At 38.3% G+C, this 22,058-nt stretch overlaps 2 long non-coding RNA genes across 3 annotated transcripts; one reads left to right on the top strand and one right to left on the bottom strand.

The window, feature by feature from the left end:
* Positions 1-7,957: 7,957 nt before the first annotated feature.
* LOC135290653 (uncharacterized) lies at positions 7,958-17,851 on the bottom strand. Its single transcript, XR_010353420.1, has 5 exons — positions 17,800-17,851; positions 10,062-10,131; positions 9,846-9,938; positions 9,456-9,530; positions 7,958-9,357 (listed from the first exon to the last, which is right to left on the bottom strand). It is a non-coding gene; the product is annotated as an uncharacterized LOC135290653 (long non-coding RNA).
* On the top strand, positions 16,978-21,347 carry LOC135290654 (uncharacterized). 2 transcript variants are annotated; one of them, XR_010353422.1, is made up of 3 exons: positions 16,978-17,314; positions 19,044-19,190; positions 21,055-21,347. It is a non-coding gene; the product is annotated as an uncharacterized LOC135290654 (long non-coding RNA). The 2 variants fall into 2 exon arrangements; XR_010353421.1 differs by lacking the exon at positions 16,978-17,314 and adding an exon at positions 17,680-18,054.
* Positions 21,348-22,058: the final 711 nt, after the last annotated feature.

Genomic DNA, 22,058 nt, shown 5'->3' on the forward strand with positions numbered 1-22,058 from the left:
ATAATAATAGGAAGCACTCCTGTGATTCTTAATTCAGATTGTCAGCCAGAAACACACTGTTGTGGTGACACTGTTGTTCTTCTGTAAGTGTAAAGGACAGACTTTTCTCCAGCAGAAATTGAAATCCCTGCTTGTATACCAGCATGTGTTCTCTCCTCAGTTACGTGCTTCAGGGTTGGGTTTGAAGCCTGTACTACTCACAAATAGTCTTCTTTTACAGACAGTAGAAAGAAGTGAGCATCTTCAAGAGCGTTCGTCTCTTTCTAATACAGATGGCTAAGACAAGTTTTCTTCTTCAGGAAGAAGTTCTATACTCGTGAAGAAACTCTGTTATTTTACTGTGAGGGTGGTAAGGCGCTGGCACGGGTTGCCCAGGGAAGTTGTGGATGCCCCATTCCAGAGCGTGTTCAAGGCCAGATTGGATGGTGCCCTGAGCAACATTAAATGTGTCAGTGTCCATGGCAGGGGCGTTGGAACTACAGGGTCTTTAAGGTTGCTTCCAGCCCAGGCTATTCCATGATTCTGTTCTATGACTCTATGAAGTCACCTTATTTTTCTTATTTGCCTAGATATGAAGCCAGGGTGAGTTGTGATCAAGTTTAAACTTTTTGAAACTTTAATTTCTTCAGCTGAATAAGGTGAATCCCATATATAATACAGGAGACAAAAACCTAGTGTGTTTAGGACATATGGTGTAGTGGAATGTGAAGGGGTAATGTGGCTGGGGGGATTTTTGCAGATTTAATTTGAGTCTTTAACATGATTAAATAGACTCCTCTGGTTTCCAATCTGAGTGTAAACAGACCAAAGTAAGGAGGAGCTTCACCTTTAAACAACCTTGTATATCAGCACTTGGGTTAATGACTGGTGTCACTCATGGGCTGTCACAGCTGTATTTTCCGTCTTATCAGAAAGTGCCTGCAAGCCCAGTTTGCTTGCACATGCACAGATTAGCCTACAAGAATTGCTGATGACTCTCTTCCTCATTTTTTGTGGTTATGAAATAGTGAGCAGCTACAACCAGTTTCTTTCCCGGTATGCCTGTCTAGGCTGAGAGACTTTCTCCTCCTCCTGTTGGAGCCCTTTCTTTGTTTAGGCAGTTTCTTTGTGTAGTTAATCTTCAACATGCTTCACCTACTTCCCATTCTCCTGCCTGCAGCCTGAGGCAATTACCTCAATCCAGCTGGGATAAAGAAAGCAGAGGTTCTTCGTTAACCAATGGAACAGCTTAGTAATGATCACATTTCTTCTGAAATAAATGATTGTTTGTATAATATTAACCCTCCAGCCATAAATTAAGTCAGATAGTGCAAAAAATGGCTCAGCGAAAAAAAGCAAATGCCTTGTATTCTCTTTAGTAAACAGGAGAATATCCAAATATTTATACATCTCTTATTATGTTGCTTTTAATCTTACTAAAACGACCTTTAAAATGGAGAGTGAGCTTCATTTCAGTAAAATGATCACAAAGAATTAATTAGTGAAGAAATAAACAGCTCTTCCATGGCCACTGGGAACAAATATATCAAAAGCACTAAAATGCTGGTATATGATCATTCTCCTAGGCAAGAAGATCTCAGTGTAAGAGGGGTTGGAATAAACAAAGAAATAAAAAAGGTTCATTTTCCTTATCCTGAAATAATTGCTAAGACTGGCCAATGATGTCAGAAGGCAACATTCAGTACACCACTAGATTGTCAGTAACTAAATCATTAATCTGTAATTTGTGTCAGAGAGAGGAAAGCTTGAAAATGAGCCATTGAATTGTATAGTAAATTGTTAAAATAAACAGCAATCAGGTAATCTTCATTCTTTCTGATATTCTTTCTGATTAATACCTTAATATTAGTCCTTGATACCTTTTAATAGGTTTTTATTCTCTTAATTCATTAATATTGAAAAATAAATGTATGCAGACAGACCTTAAGGTACATTCTTAAAGTATTTAAATCAGCTTTAAATGGTCCTTGCTTGAAGCTGGAATACAAAGTGCTTGGGCTGCAAACTTTTGAAATATGACTCTTTAAGGGAAACTAAACTTCAGAATCGTAAGTTAGATTGATTTTCAGCATTCCAAGTCCTGTCATGTGGAACCAATTTAATGACCTAAACCTCAGAAGGGTGCCAAAGGCAGAGCACCAGTGGAGGTGACTGCTGTCTCTGGTAGTTAGGTTTAATAAGGAAAAAATCTCATTGTTAAAGTTGCATGTTCTGTGTGGTTTTTATCTACTGGCAGAAGTCCAGTGTAATAAAAGCTATAAAATGGCCTGCTTATAGTTAAATGCCTGAGTGCATATTTCTGGAAGACATGTTTTGTTACATTACATCTTAATCTCCACAATCTTCACATTGGAATGATATCCTCCCCCCATCCCCTTTCATATTTTATCCTGAGGACTCTTTCTCAGGATTTCTAAAAGTGGAAACAGAGGAGGAATCACAGCTGGAAGAAGCCATACTGCTGCACATGTGAAAAAAGGCATGAAAGATGGAGAAAGAGAGTATTTACTGTTGAGCAATTTCCATGACTTGTCAGGACAGGGTAGTCACAGCTTGATTTGTCCTTTGTGGCACACAGGGTATTTGATTTTCATTCAGCTGAGGAGGACAGACTCCTTTTCAAAAGAAGGCCTTGTAAATCAGAAATGCCTGGTCACCTCTACATGAAGTAGCCCCAGATTACATGGACTTCTGACTAGAATATTATGAAATCACATTTCTTAGCTCCAGAAAAATGAACAGTGCATTTGCTCATCCTCTTAAACTATAGTTTTAAAAGCGAGCAGATTGTCAGATGTCAGCTCAATGGCTAGAGGATTTTGTTTGGTGGATTGTTGTCTTGGATATTTCAGGAAATTCAAATCACTGCTGCCCATGAAGATGCCAAAATTGTTACTCAAATTCTTTGATGTTGTATCACTGCAACAGCTTCATAAGACAAAATTACTGAGAGGAGTAAATCAGAAATATTTAGAGCTCTGGGAGATCATAGGATGGCACTCCAGGAAATAGTGTTTTCATGCCTGGAACTGTCTTTGAGTGCAGGAAAGCAAAGGTAGCCTAACGCATACAAAACCTATACTTAGAAAACATGTTAAAGTGATTAAGTAACCAGTAATTTTGTAAGTTTTTCTGTTCTAAGAAAGTAAAAGACCTTATTGTGGTGAGACAGGAACACAGGGATGTGGCAAATGTGTGGTGAGTGGAAATCCCAGGTTTAAGGGAAAGACCTTAAGCTTTCATAGAACCTTTAGAAGGCATCAGTACTGCAAAATCCAGCTTAAAGATCAAATTTGAAGCTAGACAAGCTCAGTCTAGAAGTACCTTTTTTCAGTAGAGTGTTGTTAAGGAGTTTTTAATCTTTGCAATCATGGTTAGTAACAGTAATGCATCTATAAAAAATAGTGAAAGAATTGTTCTATTCAACTGATCTTTTCTTGCCTTTAAATCCCTAACTTTAGAACTACAGGGTGAAAATTTACAGCATTGTGATTGCTGAGGTTCTGCTTAGTGCTAATGGATTGCACAGGTTTAGATAAAACAACAAGTAAATCTTGCTCTAAAAGCCACCTTCCTTCTCTTTTGATTAACTTGAGCATCTGGAACATTATACTAACAATAGTACTGTGTTACTTAGCATAGCTATTTGCTCTACAGGAGCAAGTAATTCCTGGTTTCAGTCTTGGGAAAACTCAGTAGGAAATGGGATAATGGTATTCATGTCATTAAAAAGTCTAGTGGAGAGCAATGAAAATGAAAATTTGATTTCCTTTTGAAAGGGTTCTTCAAAAACAGGAGAAATTATCACTTTTGGCTTAAAATCCCTTCATCAAAAATATAATTGCTTTGCTAACAATACAAATCCCTTTGTCTTTATGCTCTGGTGGAGGATAACAGATTCATGTTTTAAAGATGTTTTAATTTTGTTTGAGCTTGAATGGGAGTTTACACACTTTTTTGATTGCTGAAAACAATCTAGGCTATAACAAACCTGTTTTGGCATCAAGATTACAAGTTTGTAGTATATCTGTTGGTTGCTTTTCTAATGAGAAGATGGAGATAACGTGTAACATCTGGCACCTTTTTAACAAACCTACAAAGATGAAATCTTTTTATCTTTAACACCAGGTTGAGCTCCTTGACTTAGAAGATTAAGCAAAATACTTATAGTAGTCAAACCACTTATCCCCTAAGCATTAGACATAAGCATGTGGTTAATGCTGGTCTTGGAAGGATATGGATAGGGAGTCCTTTGAGGGCACAGAAAGTAACCACATCTTGAAAAACAGCAGAGATGGGCTTGCTGCTCTGTTTGTTTTAACATTGGGCAACCTTGAACTACATTTTCCCCTAATCCAGGGGAAAAAAGTGCACGTCTAAACCAAAAGCTTTATAATGCTGTAATAAGTATAACTTTGTGTAATTTCAGAGCCCTGTTACTCTCTGCAAATCAGGGTCATGGTGACACGTGGTTGAACCCCTGGTACTGAGGCCACAATGATGTGCATTATGGTGGGGAAATTAACATTGGAAAATTAAATGCTTGGGAATTTTAAAGCCTTCTACATTAAATGGGCAAGTTCCATTTCCTCTAAGTTGTAAACACTCTTTGAGCAAAGAGATATGTTCCAGCACACAGTTTTCAAAGCAAAACCCTGACCTGACTGAAGTCCGTGGGAGGCCTGCCATGAAGGTCACTGCAGATGAGGCTGGGAGTTCTCATTAAAGAAGAGCGGCTTTAGTCCTGCTGTCCCCCAAAAACTCTCTTTCTTCCTTGTTCTGCAAAAACCCACTTAACATTGATGGCTTATTCAGCTTGTAAATCTGTAAATAGGCACAGATATTTGCTCATGATTAAAATACTATGTCCTCTCTGCTTATGTCTGTGTGCTTGTGTGATGTGAGAAACAGACAGTGACTGGATCAGAACTCCCACAGACATGACATGCTGAGGGGTGATCCAAACTGTCCCCTTTTCTCCAGATCATGAGCTGCTGGCACATATTGATCTAATTCTGAACAGCAACTGCTTAAAAACACAATTGACAGATAAACACGTCAGCAACATATCAAACCTGAACATTTCTGGAGCAGTAGTTCTCAACCTGTGGACTGTAAAACTGAAGTCTGCTTTTAAAGGGTCAGTGAAATGTGACAAGAGAAAGCAAATCTGTAAATGCTTTATAACAATCAGTGTTGAAGAAGTTTGTCTGTCTTTTCACTGGGAATGTTGCTGTCATTCGTATGTTGGAAGGATACTGAAAAATACTGAACTAGAAGATAAAGAGTTAAAAAAGCAAAGAATAATAATGTATTTCAGAAAAAATCAAGCATGTCCTTGCATACTCCTCAGGCTGTGTGTTAACCTGGGATAGAGAGCATAAAAAAATCGAAGTGTCTTTTCATTTGGCAGGACAGCCAAAATATCTTTAAAGCTATGTTTGTGTGTCAGAGCAGAAGTTGCCCTTTTCTAGATAGGCAGGGTTATTATTATGCAGTTTTCTGTGTCCCTCTAAAGAGAACAGGCCAGCAAATGTTTTGTCTCATTTCACATATTTTCACAACTGTAATTATATACATGGTAGCACAGCAAGTAGTTATGTTTAGTTTTTTTCTTTCTACATGAATATACATAAACCTGCCAGAAAGAGTGCCCTGGTTTTATGCAAGAGTGTAATTTCTTTGTGGGGAATGGAGATGGTTTCTCCCATTTAACCTACCTGTTTCTTTGCCATCCTTCTAACAGAGCAGACTGTAGCAATTACTGAGCCTTGAGGAAAATCTCTCCAATACAGGCTAAAACTGCAATTTATCTGATGCCTTGGTCTCCTTTTCAACATATATTTTAGTGATACTGACCTCTTTTATTTTTTTTATGGTTTCTCTTAAAATAAATATGCAGGATATTTGCAATGTTTTGTCTGCCATGAATTTATAGGCTTTCTAGTTGCCTTTTGAATAAACTGCTCCTTGGTGTAGCTTGTGGGATTCTGCCTTTCTTTTCCTAGGCGCACACAGAGAGAAGTACCTTGCATGCAACACGAGCTATTTGCAGCTCCATTTCTTACAAAGTGACCCACGTTTCGTTTCTCAGGCGGAGTCACACAGTCAGAGCCTCTTTTCTAAACAGATGCTGTGAAACCTGGCAAGGGACCACATCTGTTTTGACTAGAGAGCTGTATTTCTTGAGAGGCAATTGCAGAGGCAATTTTTTGTGTTCACAGGAATGCAAATACAGTTCACTGGGTGTAGAAAATGTATTTTCATAGAAACTGGATACTGCTGGCACCAGTGTAACTCCTATGGATAAGGGAACATGAACACTGCTTGAAGCTCAGTGAAAAACCATCCACCCAGAAGAACACCACATTTAAAAGCACTTGGATGGAGATGACAAGACACACATTTCTCCTTAGTGCAAATTCAGGACAACTCTGTGTATGGGCAACCTTTGGGTCTTATCCTTAGACCTTTTGAGATGGGTGACAGGTATATTAAAATAATTGCAACACATATTTGAAGTGCATTAAGCATAATGATAATAAACTCTGCAATGTAAACATTAACTGAGAGCTATTCAATGTTCAGTATTTCTTTTAAATGGTGGTTGTTCAGACAGATCAAGATTGCAGAGCTAAGCCATTTGTCCTCATATCCAAGACAGATGGGAGTGAGAAGAATGAAGAGTGGTTTCATACCATTATTTTATTCCATTCTGTCTCCTGTCTAGGCACGCAGCTCAGCTCTAACCTAACACATCCTCCTATTTGGGATCAGGACCTGCTACAGACAGCTCACCAAAAATTTTTCACATAGAGAAAAATTTGGATGTATGTAATTCTCCCTTGAAAAATTCAGTGAATTACTAATGTATTCCTATTTTTGTGAGGCATAGTGTTTGACAGAATTTGTGATCTGTAAAGGAGTGGCATTATGAAAAAAAGTAATGAAAACAGGACTTGCTTCTTTCTTTTTTCTGCTCTTTCTCTGAATATGTTTCCTCTCTGTATTTGAGGGGTATAAGTAGAGTTTTAGAGAGTTTTAATCTAAGGCAGAAATACCATCAGCTAAATCCTTAACTGCCAGCAAAGTGCCTTCCTTTCAGGAATGTGCCTGACTATCAAACAGTAGGCTGAAATCTTCAACAATCTTTCTTCCCAACGAGTCCTATTATTAGCTGTAGAATCACTAAGACAGAAAACATGTAGAGCTCAGCCTGCATGGAAAGAAAAGTATGTATATGCAGAGAAAAATCCCTCCTCAAAGTAAATTCTTATCAAGAGCAATGCATTTCTTGAACTCTAAAGTAACTAAAATGAGAAAGGCAAATTACATCTTCATCTATTCTTGTTCTCACCAATCACCCTCCCTATCCTTGGGAAGACTTTAAGAATTAGTTGGGAACCAGTTTGTTCTCACACCTCCTCAATGGTGCATTGGATGTATAACTGAGGGATTTTTCCGAGATATCAGTACTTTGGCTGCAAGCTCTGATCTGGCCTTGACAATCAATCATTCTTCACAAGGTGAAACTGAGGCAGAGTCTTGGGACTACTCACTTGAGTGAGGATAGTTGGACATTTGTTCTTTATAATGAACAACATGTCTCAGGTGTAGATAGTCAAAATGTCTCAGGTGTAGATGGAAATGGCCAGAGCTACAGCCTCTGGGCAGGGTGCCTTTCCTGTGAGCTGCTTTGAAAGAACAGCTGGATCACATGAGCTCTGCACACTCAAAGCAAGGAGAGAATGCCTGAACAAAGACCTCTGCTCCATTTTAAGAATTTATTTTTAAATATTGCTATTAATTTCAAAGAATAACATAGAAAGTTTATTTTACATCTGAATGAATGGCACCAACAAATTCCTTTTCCAGAAAACTGCAACAGCATCAACACCACCCTTAACATTTTCCTTCCTCTCTTGAATTCCAATTTTCAAGGTCCACCCTCAGAATGATGACAAATTCTGCTACATTTTGGTCCCAACACATCAGTGAAGCTTTAAAACTTAGCAGAGGATATTTTAGTTTGTGTACAGGACTGCAGCAGAGTGCCAAGATGCGCTTATTTGTGTTAATACGTGTACACTTGACAAAGCCTGAGGGCAAAAGAACTCTCTAAACATTCATTAAGGCCCTGCTAAAGGGAAATCAAACCCAGGTTCTCTAGTACAAGCTTTTAATAAACATTTTCAACAGATGGTGGGAGGCAAAAAATGCTTCTCTTGTGTAGAAACTGGTTCTTAACTGCTGGAAAAGCCATTTCACCTAGGAAAAAGGGTGATACCTGAAACCCACTCTTACTGACAGAATTACAAAAAATATATGTAAAAAATATTATCTTTAATTGAAGTCTTGTAAGATACAGATGCATATTTTAATGAAATAGGGACAGGATATCTAAAAGAGAAAAGGAAAGATGTTTTTGTTTTTCAATCTTATCTTCAATTGCATCTGGTTTAGTTTGTGGCTTCTTAAAGTTTTGTACTTTCATACTTTAGGGAGAAGGAAATTTGCCTGAATTAAGCCCGTGTATTCATTATTTCCCTAGTGACTTTACTGATGCCTTATTTTTGTGACACCTGACGTGGAATTAAAATTATAATTAACTCAGTAAGGAGAAAAATAGCTAAAGGAGTTCTATCAATATTTTACACACTCAGCAGCAAGTCTAATTGTTTCAGAAAGTGACATGGCCATTTCTAGCTCTGAAAGGAGGTGATTTCTCCAAAATTTCTTCAGAGAAATTAGGGGAATTAACATCTTTATCATTTCACATTTGAGAAGGCTCATTGTGCATTCTATGCCCCAGCTGGGTAGGTGCAGTGAGGAAGCACTCATGGCAACACACTGCATGTCTGCCTTTCACTCAGCTTGCCTGTGCCTGTCTTTTGGCTGTGTACTCTGCTACTTTAGTGAAAAGTAATTCTGATATTTAAGGTGCAAATAGGGTTCTCTAAACATATATATGTTTATAAACTCCAAATATAAACTCTACAAATAAAGAGCTGTAAACTCTTTGTCTGCCAGACAAAGTGGTTAGATTAGTAGACACTGCTTTTAAGCCACTGTGGTTTCAGCTTCAATAAAATAGGTCTAGGAAAGAAGAAGAAAAAGTACAGAAAGCTGTGGCTAAAGTCTTCTTTTTCATCACGCCAAAGGCTTTTTGATCTTGTATTGGAAATCATCAGTTTCAAACACTTAAGATATGTGGTAAAGATCTGTTCAGAAGTGGACACCATTTCCCCCTTTTTCTATTTCTCTTGGTGAAAGGGAAAAAAGTGGTTTAAATATCTGGGCTTCACAATCCAGAGAAAAATGAAAACTCCAGGAAAACACAGTTCATGGTTGGCAGGGCTGGAAAAACAAACAAAAGACCCAGTGGGAATGAGTGAGGCAATGAGCAAACTTCATAGTGTGCAGAAGAAAGGCAGATTTCAAATTAAAATGCTTACCAGGTGATTGAGGTATTTTGCCTGAAAGTTTCAATAAACATGTCCACTGAAGAGTATCAGCTGTGTCTACAGTGGCTGGTGTGAAACAAAGAAACATCTGTTATGTATATCTTTTGGACACTTTGGAAAGCTTGGAGCCAAGACTGAGGGTCAAGAATGCTATATATACAGATATATAAAGCGCAATTCTCAAATGTAAGCAGAGCTAATGTTCTGGCTCTTTGATAATATCCCCTGCAGTGAAATTACCACCAAGTTGTGTATGCAGAGGGCCTTCCCTCTGCATACACAAAAGTACACAGCTTTGTGCAAAGTCAGCCTAGTTTATAGAGAAGACCCACCCAGCCACCAGCTCAAGCATACTTAGCTAAGTAGAAGGTACACACTTACCTTTGGACTTCACTTAGAATATAAACTACAAAAGCTCTGCCTTCATCTTCACCCCCACAAAACCAGTGGCTGTAACAATCAGGATTATTTTCCCTAGAAAATAAACACAAATTGGTTGCATATACTTAATGTATTTGTTTGAAAAAATAACAAGATGGATGCACACTCCAATGGACAGTGTTTCATGCTGTTTATGATATTTTACATTTTGTATACCTTATTTTGTGTCTTCCCATCCAGCCAACTCTGTATCCACTGAATTGAAAGTAGTGAGAAAGAATCAGATCTGAGGAAGAAAATAGAATACAGATTTTATTTTTTCTAGTAAGTATTTAGCCTGGATGATATTCAATCTAGCTTTGTCAGTAAACACAGATCAAAATATTTTGTAACCAAGTTATATGGGACATGCTGATGAACAAAAATAAAAGGCCTGCAGAGAGACAACTGGATTTTCTTGGCAACGTTTGTGTCAAGGTTGTATTCATGGCATAGCAGAGAAGGAATTCAGGAAAATGAGAATATCAAGGGTAAACCGGAAGATTTAGGGAACTGTAGGATGGTTAGTTAATGAGCCACCATATGTGCTTGCACACAGCAAAGCCAGTCTTGTGCGGCAAAGGTAAAAAGGAGAGCAGAGAGCATCTTGTTAAAAGCAGAGATGAACAGAGAAAAGTATGATTCCCTAAACAGCAAACCTCAGATGGTTCTATCCCCTTTTCTTCTGAGGTGTCAGGGCAAAAGGTTAATTGCAGGGGATAACATGAGTGCAGAGCACTTGCTTGGTCAGTCTTAATTATTTCCACAGACTATCTCATCACAGAAAGTCCAAAATTGCCAAGAGATACTGCCTTCAGAAACCATTACCCAAATCTGGCTGGCATCTTCTTGCACAGCATGGCTTGCCAACAGTGACATGTTCAGGAATGGTGGAAAGAAATGTCAGTGTAGCGAGGGATAATGTCTAAGTGAGGAATTTAATCTGAAAAGAAGGGAAATAATCCAAATCTTAATCTGTGCAATGATTCATGTGAATGACATCTGCTCTGTCTGGCTCTGAGGCCAAGATAATTAATCCATGGAGAAGAGGTTTTGCTGTACATCTTTACAAAAATCTTGGAGTAATAATGTCAACAAATGAAACAAAATGGTCATTATAGGATAACCTTTTACCTGAAAGGCAGTGGTGTCACCAGTGGCTGCTCGGTTACAAGCTAGCTTGTTATCTAAAAAAGGCAGAAATCTGTCTTTCCCATAGGAATTGCTTTACTGTGGAAGCTCCTCCTCTATTTTCACAAATGTGTTCACTACATGCTTGCAGATGTCTTTCAAATGCATTTTCTCCCTGAGAACCAGAGGGATCAGGAGCATAAGGAAAGAGCATATGGTAAAGTCTTAGCCCCAGGGGGTATGCAGATTGGACTTTGCTCTGCATTTTTCATGATATATGATTCTTCCCATGGAAAAAAAGTTGGTGTTAGGAGAAGGGTTTTGTATTAAAATTTCAGAACAGAGAATGTTCTGAAAAACAACTACTTTTTCAGGAAATTAATATTGCCTCCCCCAGTACATATCTGCAAAGTCCTTGACTACAGTGCTGAAAAAGGTCTTATTTTTTGGAAACATTGGAGAAAGATCAGAGAATTAGACAAATATATGCTTAGGAAACAGAAGTAGTTGGAAGAAGGTTTATCTATGGAGAAACTCCCTCTGTCTCGCAGAAAAGAGAAAATACATCTGTCTCAAATTTTCTACTGTAAAAGCTGACAGAAAAAATTTGGTACTGTCTCATCAAATAGCATTCATCATTTTATAAACAACAAGTCTGATTTTTGGCACAATTTGAACAGACACTGTGCTTCAAGACCTGAGCACAGCCATCAATGGAGAAGTCCTTCAGAACCTCAAAATCCTGGAGGGAGCTGCTCAGCACACTGGAGTGCACAAGAGACTCAGGCATTTGTAGGAGGAGATCAGCACTTCCGAGTCATAACTGCTTAAATCAAAGGCTTCAGGCATGGAGGAGGACAGCACCTTTCCATGTACAACTGCTAAATTCAAAGATTGTTGCAGTGAACGTATACAAATTTATATTCCTTAAGGTTTGTCTCTGGGCAAAGTTCAAATGGATTTTTCCTTGAGACAGATAGATAGTATGGATATTTTTTGTCATCAATGGTTTGCATTTTCTAACATGGAGTATATTGTTATAAAACCTCTGGATGTTTCTCATTCATGCCATTCCATATTAACTCAATCCAGTATCCATGTTAGCCAAATCACAGCAGAGATTCTCTCTGATTTACATGGCTCTTAAATGCTCAAGACAGCAACAGTGTGAAGATAAAACTTATGTTTCACTTAAAAATGTATAATAATAAGCAATACATGATATGTGTACGGGTGAAACACAAAGCAGTGATCACAGATATGAATCTCTAAGGTTGATCCTGTATGTGCAAAAATAACTTTCTTCCTTTTGGCCCCATTTAAACCTGGATGAACTGGATTTTACTTTTGTAGAACAGAGAGAATACAACATCAAACTTACCAGATGGGCTGATAGTTTGTATTAAAGAAGCAGTGCTAGTAGGTAATTACAGAATCTTCTTTCAGGCAGTGTACACACATCCGTCAGACTAATGATAAGATGTTTAGTTTGCATTTACAAGTTAAGCTGCAGCTTTAACTTTACTTGGCTTTTAAAATGCCATATGCTACCAACTAATAAAAAGGTTAAGATTTCACTGAAGAATAGCAGGCATTTTTCCACAAGACGCTTGCCCATAATTTATGGGTATTTAATGTACTTCCAGAGGACAAAATTATGTGTATGAGTTCTCTGAGCATGCACCAGTCATCTCAAGAATCCCAAAGTAGTTAAAACCCTAGATTTATAGTAAAATAGTTTAATATTGTTACTGAACAAAATTGAGAGTTCATGGAAAGGACAAATACAAAACACATGCTTGCAAAAATAGCACTGGTTGAGAGTAACAGTATCAAAATATGTCCATAAGATCTTTAATGTTTGTAAGCTGCATGTGAAGGCTAATGAGATTTCAAACTACAGTATGTCAAATTTATGAGGTGTAGAAGGACATGTCCCTTACTCTCATGTAAAATATTGGGCAATAAAGCAGTTTAAAGCATTCCTGAACTGATTTGAAATTTAAAGTTATGCCCCAACTGGACTGGACTTTAGAGAAAGTAGATGGTGTTTTTTCCTGCCTTCCAAATCTAGCATTCTTAATATTTTCACAGTGCCAGTGTCTGGAGCATCTAATGCCAATGTATCTTCAGCAGCATGAGCTCAAGTGACTTGATATTTACAACACAAATCTCATGTGAGCTTTCAGAATCGTCTGTAGAAACAGAATTATAAAACTATGAAGGAGGGGCTTAAAATATTCTGCAATCATGACACAGTCTTTGTGCCCTACGAGAGGAAGAACATGCTATTTTATAAATGTCAACAATTGTTTTCTTTCTTCTTCTATGTTATGCATTTGCTGGGTGCACATTGCTACCCTTTTATTTTACTTAAGAATGGGTCATATTAAAGAATGACCACCGGAACATTCACTCTTGTGGATTTGTTTTTCCTTTAAGTCACAAAAAAAATCCATAAATCCATGAATTTAAAGTTACTAAATCTAGAGATTAAGTCCAGAACTTTTTGAGCTGTGTTCAGTTCTCTTTTTACATCATATTTAATTTCAGATCTCGACCAAACCAGCTCCTTTATTACCTGTGAAAAGAACTTCTTCCCTGAAAGGTTTCTGATTAAGCTGGTTGCATTAAAGGTTGTTTAGACCTTTTTAACATATGAAGAAAATCGATTAAAAATATTTTTAAAAGAAAATACAACATTTCTTTTTTTTCTGAATGCTCTCTGTATTCAATAACCATACACATAAGCCTTCCCTAAAGCACTAACTCACAGAAATTGTGTATCGTAAGGTGTGCAAGTTAGTCCGGACAATTCTAGAGCCTCACAGGGACAGATACTGAAAGAACAAATAATAACTTTGAATCCTGTCCTGAGGCACTATAGATTACAACTGCCAAATGGACAAAATTTAGTAAACCTGAGAAACTCAAATTTAGGTATAATTCCTGGAAGTTTTTTCCCATTAAATTATAAACAGGTATATTTGTGTTATTGAAACAGCTTTCATTATGCCTTAAGCACTATTTCAAGGGCTGGAAGGAATCTGCCTTTAAAATTGTTTAATCTAATTAAGGGTTTGGGAGACCAACATGGGTTAATCTTAACCATATGATAAAAACCATGGAGTATCACTACATGTAAAAGCCATTATCTGAATTTTCTGGGTTAGTAATTTTTGCTTTGGAATAATTCTGGAAACCTTACATTATGTGTTTACCTTATGCTGACAACATGTACTCTCAAACTCACTTGTCCTATAGCTTTTGTCTAAGACTGGAGTATAAATTTTGAAAGTAGAAAATACATAATATTTCACTTGAATTGCTCTTTTATTTCTTCCTCACAGCAAAATCATGCATGCCACATTGTTTTTGAAAATCTCAAGTATCTTTTTGCAACACAAGAAGGCTCACTTCCATAAAGGCATTTCTGACAGGGACATTTTTATTCTCTTAATAGAATACCTAGTTCTTAATTTCATCCCTGTGTAACATGCTAAGTGTCTGAGTTTCCTCTGTGCTGCCACGCAGTCAGAGACAGTGTAACTTACATTGATTCCTGTGCCTTGAGATTTGTGGTAGGATCTGGAAGCATTTGCATGTATATGCAAACAAGAATTGTGCATCAATAGCACAAATACTGACCCTTTTTTACCTGGTAGTGGGAATGAGCGTGTTCCTGATGAAATGGTTTCAGGTCTTGATCTTTGCCTTGCCAAAAGAAAGCCTGTGTTCAGAAACCAGCAAGGGGTAATTCAGCTCCTCAGTAAAAGAATTGCAAAGCCATAAGCAAAGAAAAGAAGGCCATGTGCTGTAACCAGATGTCATGCCAATATTTCAGCTCCAATTGCCTCTATATCTTGTAACTCTTAAAAAGTAAAGGGAATTTGCATGCATGTGTAAAATCCAACTGCTGACTGTTGGTCAATCGGCTCCCTCAGCCCATAGAAACTGACTTTAATCTTTCCTACACTTATCTCTTTCCTGGAAGCTTCTCCCATTGTGTGTTCTGGGAAACCTCTAATGCATTAACAGCAAGCATAGCTGACTTGAGCAGTTCTGAAGCTGAGCATTTGTCAATTTTAGTTTGGAGTGTTATCATAACAAAATCCAGTCACTCTTGTGTAGGAATGCATGTGCTGCACACTCTATTAAATCTAACTCTTTGTTCGGGGTATAATACCTTACTGCTTAAGAATGATAACAGCAAAATGTCAAAACAAACTCTAGAACCTTTTTAGGCCAATATCTAGCATGTTAAATACCAGGCTTTGGCAGCATGCAGGCAGGGATAGCAGGAAATGAAGCAGTGACAGTGGAGAAAGGGATGCAGCCAGAGCTTTCTGAATGGTGACATTTGTTTGCAGAAGCTTGAGACCTTTTCCATGCTGATGCCAACACAGCTTTGAATTGTGTTATGGGAAAGAGAAGCTGCTGAAAGGATGCAGAGATTCACAAAAGATGGTTCAGGTCCATTCCACGGTAGGGGAAGAGGGATGGGTATGCGGAGGGGGATATCTAGAAGTGTATGCACCTGCGTACACATGTATGTATTTGTCTTTGTGTGTGTGTGTGTGTGTGTGTGTGTGTGTGTGACTACGAGAGACAGAGGCAAATGCACACTTTGGATGTGAGCTGCATCCTTCCAGATGCACACTGAAACAGAGCTGTGCTTTGTTATAGTGCTAAAACTAGCTGCAAACAACAGCTGGAGGCCTTCTGAAAAGAGAAGGGAAGATTTTCTGAACATGAAAAGTGCTCCAGTAAGGATAACAGCATTGGTTAAATATGGGACAGTGACTGTGGGACTCCTAAAAGGCTCCTGGACATGCCAAGCAGGTGCAGTCCTGGAGACACTGCCTCTTATCAGCTGTGGCCTGTAGCAGCAGGAGTGCCTCCCTGGCTCTACAGCTTTCTGTCTCCACCAGCCAAAGGAGCTGCAAAGGTGTTGCAAGATTTGTTTCCAAGGGATCCTTGAAATACCAATGCAAAAATGTTGATGCTGTCTGAGTGATCAATCTTTGAGAGATGAATTCCATTGTTATTTTTTTTTGTCTGGTGAAAAGGTAACTAATGTGAGAAATCTCAACGTTGCCGGTGTCTTCTTCAATAACATAAAACTTTACTTCGTGTCTTGATGAAAATGTCCCTGTCATTTAAGGGCCAGCCTTTGTATTAAATACGCCATAAAAGATCTGAGTAAACAGGCACACATGAGAGGAGGCAGGAGATCTCTTTGTTTAACGCACATGTGAAATTTGATTGAAACATGGGACCTGAAGTAAAATAACTTCAGCCAAAACAATATTTTGGATTAAATAGATCTATCAAGAGTGATGGTAGAATCAGTGAGAACAGAACCCGTTCCAGAAAAGATGGCTGCTGCAGTTTTTGTTATTTGACTAATTTTTAACAACACATTAGGATCTCAAGGGCTTTTAAAATATATTTAGTTTTTTATGTCCAAAATGTAGCATTTATTTTGGTCAGATACAGCATAGTAAGAGCTGAATCAGCTTACTAAAAGGCATAGTAAATTGTACTCAACAGCAAACAAAACAACAAAACAAGGTTACTCATGCAAGGACCCAGTAAGAAGACTTAACTTCCATAATGGACTGAAAACCCATTAGGGATGTGAGGTCAGCAAACGTCTCTGCTGCCACTCCTGCTTTTGTGACAGGACTTCAATCATTACAGAAGCTTTCTCAGAATTTAATGAACAGAATAAATGAGCTTTAGATGGGCTGGTGCTTGAAGGAGCCTCTGAGAATACAATAGTTGCTAACAGACATTGCTGAACTGCTAAAGAACCCGGGAGTAAAGCCTTGACACACTTTTCTTAATGGTGTCACACTTTCCTCAATGTTTCCCAGTGAGGAAACAGGCACCCCAGGAGCTGTTTTGTAGGGCTTCTTCAACTGGGTTTATGTACCATTTGCAAAAGATGCCACCAGGTCACCAGCCAAAGAGGTGACAGACACAAGTACCAGGATCTGTACTGGAGAGACACTGATTTCTGTTTCTTTGTCTTTCAGATTTAGCAGTGTGAGATCTCTTCCCACACAATAGCTTCCCTCAAGCTTTGCAGAGGCCTGCATTGCTTTTCCCAATTTGCAGATGGCAAGGGTTCAAAAAACGTCTAATTTTTTTCAGTATTGAATTTCCTGCTCTGAGGGGGAAATGATGTGCAGATGATGTTTTGCAGACATGGCCTTACAAAGGCTGCATCCACAAAGCCTCCCAGGCATGCTGCAAGGAGGACTGAGGCTGTATGTGAAGATGAAGTGGGAATGGTCAGTGGTTCTCAAAATCTAAGCTAGAAAAGGAAGTCAGCTGTACTGATCTTCAGCTCAAGCACGCATTACAAAATGGCCTAGGACCTAAAACAAATCCCTTCTAATATTATAGGAAAGGACTCATTATTTGTTTTCTCTTCAGCGTGTAGCATAGAATGCTTAGAACAGGGCAAAGAATCAAGTAAACAAAAACTAAATTGAAAATTGAAACAAAGTGTCCTTTTTAAAAGTAGCAGTTACCCCAGACACAGTTTCTCGGGGGCCTAAGCACACCACAGGCCTCTGCAGCTGGAAAAAAAAAAAAAAAAAAAAAAAAAAAAAAAAAAAAAAAAAAAAAAAAAAAAAACCCAAACAAACAAACAAAAAAAAAACCCCAAAAAAACCAAAGTGAAATTTACTCATAGGACAGCCCAGACTGGAAGGGATCTCAAAATATTGCCTGGTCCAACATTTTATCGGAAATACAGCCTGGATGAGATTACCTGTCACTCTGTCCAGCCACATCTTGAAAACCTCCAGTGATGGAGACTCCACCACATCCCTGGGCAAGATTGTTTCAGTGAATGAATATTCTCACCATTAAAATCTTCTGTCCTATGAAACATCAAAAAGAGATCCTATACTCAGGAAGTAAATACAATCAGTACTTTTCTGTTGAATTTCAAAACATAGCCCCTTTGCAGTATGTTGTAGATCCACAAGAGTAGAGACAAATTGTTTTTAACTCCAGTGCAAAGGTAAGGCCTTGATTTTGCAGCTGTTTTTCAGCACGCACAAGGACCCAAGTGCAAATGCAAAAGGACAGGGGAATATACAATACGTAAAAAAAAAATATTTGTGTATCTGAGGTGTATGCAACATTGCTGCTGTTCTGTCAAGAATACTGTATCAATGAACCCAATTCTTCCATTTTTTACACTAGTTAAACACTCCCCAGAGCCATGAAGTGTGGGACCTTACTGTCCTGCCAGTTGTCACCTGCAGAAGCAAATGAGTAAAAGTAGATTCTGTTTGCTTCTTCTCCTGTCTTCTCCTCATCACACTTTCCCATATCACATCTGTAAAATTTTCTAACAAAAACTTCTACCTGTAACTAAATCAGCCAAAATGTACTCAAGCTCAAGCTCATCTCATGAGCTGCCAGGCAGCTGTGCCATCCTTTTGGATAACTGAGGTCATGTTTTTTCTGACATGCATATAAACTGGAAAAAGGATGTAGGTTTATTGTCAAGCCCCAATATAACTTGAAGCTGGAAACCTCAATCTTTGGTCTGCAAACTGATCTATCTGTCATGGAAACATTAAAACATGCATACATTCTACTTCAGAATATTATTTCCATTAATTTGTTTAACGGTGCCTTTAAATGCTAAGTATTTCCTCTTTCTATGTTACAAGTGCTGCACGTAGCTTCCTGCTTTGCTGTGGCTTAGATGTCTCTTGAGACATGCAAGTGAGGAGCTTGCAGCAGACCTCACTGAGCTTGCTGTGATCATAACCACAGGATGATGATCATCAGCCCTCCCTCTGGCTCCAGCTGCACGTTTCCACCAATAGTTCCCCTCTCCTGTGAGATCCCCTCTATGGGCCCCAATGTTCCACCCCGCTGTGCCTAAATGTGCCTAATTTATTACCTGTGTGAAGTAGTAAGTGCCTTCTACAAACTTTCTGAGTGTCTGGAAGGTAGAATGAAGCAATCAAATATCTTGCCTGACTTTTTCTGTAGCATAGTGCCAGGGGCAAAGCCTTCAAGTTTCCACAGAAGCAGTAGTAGAAGAGCTGGGTGAAGACTGGCATGCTGCACCTTCTACAGCCTGAGGGAAGCAGAGAACTTGGGAGGAGAACGAGAGCCAGGCTTCAAAATGCATTAAAGGTAAAGCCTGTGCAAGTGAGAGAGCCCCTAAAGGAACTGCTACATGTTGGGAAAAATATGAGCCCAGTCTCATCTAATGAAATATTCTGTTGCTCAGTATTTCCAGGCCACTTACAGATATACCAGATATATTATATATTTATTATTTATTTGAATACTGAGAGTTTTTCTCTCAATGTTAAGACTGCTGGTGGTAATTTTTAAGGAAGACAATGTCAGTTTTCCCAAAGTATCTTAAACATATACTGTCTGTAACACTGCTGCATTATAAACAGTCCATTACTTCAAGGAAGAGTTCATGTTAAAATCAACAATATTTAGGTTAAAAACATGCACAGAGGAGTGTGCTTACTGGCCAGTCTGAGAACTACTGCAGGAATAATAGCTGAGAAGCACTGGAATTTTTTAAATTTTCAGTGATGGAACGGTTTGGGATTATAAAATATCTTTATATGCTCACTCATTTTTATCAGAAGACATTTCAGTAGTCTGACAGAATACAATAGAAACAACTTTCACCACCATGGGTTTTAAAGCTTATTTTCCCTGGAAAAAATGAAACATGGCATACTGGTGCATTTTAGAGGATATTTTCTCTTGAAATGAGAGAACTTTGCAAAAACAAGGAGGGACAGACTTGCTTAGGAGATTGTAATCTTACAAAACCTAAGTAAAACGGACAATGGATGCAGATGATGTTTTCCATTAGTTGGAAAACATTGTCTTGTTAATGAGGAGCTGCTCTAGCAAGTAGAGCAAAGCTTCCCATGTCTGTCCTTCTGTATTTAAATCTGGAGATTGAAATCTGATTATGCCATATGCAGGGTGGTAGATGGGCTGCAGTGAAGGTAAAATGCCAGTGCAAGCATACTGCATCAGCAGAAGACCTCAGGATCCCCAGGAGCACTGGGGAATAGTTACCTTAAGAGCTACCCAACTCCCCCAGATTTCCTATCCAGAAAAGATAATTTCTAATTCTGCTGTCAGATCTCCATCTGGGGCCAGGCACTAAGGCTCACCTCTGAAATAAAACCAGTGCAAGTCAAGGATCTTTTTCAGTCCCTTGGAGTCTTTTGGTCTGATTGTAACCACAAATTTCTTTTCTGGCTGCAGTGAGAGTCCAACTGAAAAATCATTCTCTTTTGACTAATACCTGACAACTGTTGGACCATTGAATATGAGTAATGTGGTCATAATCCATATACTAAAAATCAGTTCATTGACACTGTGGAAAAATATGCTTCAGGAAGGGACAAACTGTCTCCTTGTGTCAAGCAGATGAGCATTGCTTTCAGATGCAGTGTCTGTTATGATACAGCAAAGGCCCTTTCAGCTTTATCCTCAAACTGCCTTTTGGATTTTTCATCTGTGAATTACCTTTTTTCACTACCTTGTTGCAACATCAATGGTTTGATCATATGAGAGCAAGACAATCTCTGGGAGGAGATAGGCTTTTGTAATGTCAACCATTACACTTGATAGAGTGGTGGATCTATCTGATGGATATTTTAGCCCATTGTGGTGATTTAAATAGAAAAGGACTGCCTAACCACATAAAGCCTTACCTCTGTAAGCGTCTTTTCTTTTTGTATTGTGGTTACCTTTAAAATTGCACTTTCTAATATGTTGTACAGACCTTCTGCAATTAAAAATATCTTTGCACAAAACAAATTACTTATACCTTGTTAGGCAAGACAAAAGCTAACTTTCTATGCCTTTGCCTTTGTTTTTCAAATCAGAAAATCGTATCTTCAACCAAATCAAGACTACTTTATTTTATAGTCTTTTGATCTATTGACAAAAATTACAAGGTGACTTTTTATTCAGGCTAATGTCTCCCTTCTTTTCTCTGCCGATTACCCAGGTACTGCAAAGTTGCAAGTTACTCCAGAGCAGCAAACTTCACAGTATTTAATTCAACAAACTAGACTGGTAAACAAGAGTAAAATGCTCTCTTCCTATATGTAAGGTGCTTCTTTCTTCAATTCTCAGAAAGCTTAAGCTGCCCATGTCAAAGATATCCTCACTGGAAGATGTGTTCCAGCTCTTCCACAGTGATAAATTGGGAATAGGTGATGTTATTTTCCTATTTCAGTTCCTGAAGGATACTAACATTTCTGTTCAAGTCCTAGTGTTATGGATATCTACTCTGTGACCATACAAAAATAAAAATTGAGAGCTAAATTCAGAGTACTAGAGGAAGTATGTAAAGATGTTTTCCAAGAGAACGAGATACAAGATGACTGGATGATTAAATTACTGGGTGGTATTTGCCCAGAGAAGTGGTGGATGTCACCTCCCTGGGAGTTGCAGAGCCAGACTGGATGGGGGTCTGGGCAACCTGGTCTAGTGTGAGGTGTCTCTACCTGAAGCCAGGATGTTGGAACTAGATGAACTTTCAGGTACCTTTTAACTCAGGCCACTTCTATGATTGAATGATTCTGTGATTCTATGATTCAATGATCCTATGATATGACTAAGAAGAAAATATAGAAACCCCTGACACAAAATATTGATTAATGTATCTAGTGGGTTTTTCTTTAATTGTCTCTTACATTAAATTTCAAAATAATTCATTAGAAAATGACACCTATCTTTAATCTATAGTTTATAGCTATGGCAATTAAAATCTCCCCTTGATGACATTTAATTTTTCCCTTAAGGGGTATTGCATTTCATCTCTAAGGGGATATGCCTCTGCTCCTTTATACTTATATGCTGTCTTCCAGTTGAAGACACTTGTTCAAAAGATAAACACATTTCAGTCATAGAACTAGTGGTGAGGAAGACTGGTCTCTGACTCTCTGACTGCTAACAGCTCTGTGACTACTAAAGAATATACAGCTGCTTTGCCATTTCTATGTTAAC

This window comes from Passer domesticus, chromosome Z (assembly GCF_036417665.1).
Source record: "Passer domesticus isolate bPasDom1 chromosome Z, bPasDom1.hap1, whole genome shotgun sequence".
Lineage (NCBI taxonomy): Eukaryota > Metazoa > Chordata > Aves > Passeriformes > Passeridae > Passer > Passer domesticus.